Source organism: Petaurus breviceps, unplaced genomic scaffold (genome assembly GCF_028583685.1).
Source record: "Petaurus breviceps papuanus isolate PSGF00001 unplaced genomic scaffold, PetGlider_PUasm1.0 173, whole genome shotgun sequence".
In the NCBI taxonomy this organism is placed as follows: Eukaryota; Metazoa; Chordata; class Mammalia; order Diprotodontia; family Petauridae; genus Petaurus; species Petaurus breviceps.
This window is the reverse complement of record NW_027185759.1, coordinates 32,567,786-32,569,455: the sequence shown is the minus strand read 5'-3', so window position 1 is coordinate 32,569,455 and position 1,670 is coordinate 32,567,786. Positions and strand designations below refer to the sequence as shown.

The window sequence follows — 1,670 nt, the reverse complement described above, 5'->3', positions numbered from 1 at the left end:
GTAACCAAGGTTGTTGTGGAGTCTGGCCTTTAAGGGTCCCTCCTTCAATTGAATTCAACACATATTTATCAAATTGATAAATGCCAAGTAGTGGAAATAGTGATATATTTGAAGGCAGAGGACTTGAATGAGAATCCTGTCTCTGTCACATCCTATGTAACTTTGGGTCTCTTTTCAGGAGCTCATTTTCCCCACCTTTACAAATGAGGGGGCTTGCCTATTTCAGTTCTGTTATAGTAGATAGAATGCTAAAGATAAAATGCTAACCTTGGGGTCAGGAAGATGAGGGTCCAGAATTCACCTCTCTGGCATTTAATACATACCTGTCCTGGGCAAGTGCCATAACGGTTCTGAGTCTCCCTTCCTCATATTTTAAATGGAGATAATAACTAAAGAATTTAGTTGATAGAGGGGTTTTTAACCTTACAAACTTTAAAATAAGTGAACCTAAAAATATTTTGATAATTGCACTTCGATATAACGGTTTCCTCCGTAATTTCGTGTGAGGTGTCCATAGACTTCATTTCACAGCCAAAGGTGTCCGTGACACAAAAGTCTCCTGATGTAGACCCTTGCTTATGCCACGCTAACTCCAGGCAGCTTGCCCGTTTTCCAGGGCCGGGGCAGGAGGGGAAGTTTGAGAGCAGAAGAGGAGGTAGGTACCAGGAGAGCCTCAGTGAGGCAGGAGGGCCGCAGTGCCCTGGGACAGCCGTCCGTCCTGGCGCTCTCTGCTGCGCTCCCCAGGGTTCGGCCATCCTGGCCCTCGACAACCCTGCGCGCGGACCCAGCCGGGAGCAGGCACCGCCTCGCCTCGCCCCACCCCTGCCCGCTGAGCTTCTCGCCAGCTCGCCCTCCAGTTCCGGTCTGCCCAGCGCCACTGTGCGCCCCGGCTCCTCCTCTTTCTCCATCCCCTCCTGCCCTGGGCTCCGGCGGCACTTGGTGCCCAGCTGTCCCAAGAAGTTGGCAGCCCCAAGCTCTGGCCAGTGTGCCGGCCGAGCACTGACAGGTAAGAGCTGCGGGGACCCATCCGGCCTGGAGGCTGCGCAGGACTGACAGAGTGGACCCACCCGCTGCTGGTGCAGGGGGGCGGGGAGTCGCCTTGGCTTTCCTCCTCCCCCTTCCCCTCCTAAACTCCCCCCGCCGCGCTGCCGGCTGGCCTCTCTCCGCCCCCCTTGGCTACCCCCCAGGCCTCTCCCCGCACAATGCTTCCTCCAACTTCGCTGTGAAGTTGGCGTAGCGTTGCTGGAGACAACTTGGGGCAGTCTGAGCGCTGGGCAGGGCGGGGGACCTAGGTGGGGCACCTGGGCGGGGCTGCCGGGGAGCCGTGCACCTCCCCACACTCCCTTCTTACTCTCTCCTTCCTGCCTGCTTCCCTCCCTTCCTCCCTCCCTTTACCCCTCCTTTCCTCCTTCTTTCCTTCCCTCTTTCCTTTCCCTCTTTCCTTCCCCCAAGGACTCGGTCAAGATGAGAGACCTGTTGCCAGAGCTAGGGGCCTCCCCTTCGGAGTTTTCAGCAGAGCAAGCAGAGTGCAGGATTTAGGTTAGCGAGGGATGGGAGGCCAGCATCCCGGAGAAACCAGGAAGTGCTGATCTCAGTTTGGAAAGCAGGCGGAATCAGCAGATGGTGTGTGTGTGTGTGTGTGTGTGTGTGTGTGTGTGTGTGTGTGTGTG

The 1,670-nt window shown here is 56.0% G+C and overlaps 1 protein-coding gene across 3 annotated transcripts in view; it reads left to right on the top strand.

Annotated features, from left to right (window-relative positions):
- Nucleotides 1-843: 843 nt before the first annotated feature.
- Nucleotides 844-1,670, top strand: part of PLD1 (phospholipase D1) — a 283,345-nt gene continuing 282,518 nt past the window's right edge. For 2 of the 3 annotated variants that reach the window (XM_069083588.1, XM_069083586.1), the window contains exon 1: nt 844-1,006. The gene's annotated coding sequence lies outside the window, so the exon portion shown is untranslated. Of the gene's footprint in view, nt 1,007-1,397; nt 1,540-1,670 lie in introns of those variants that run through there. The other variant, XM_069083587.1, reaches the window with a different exon arrangement.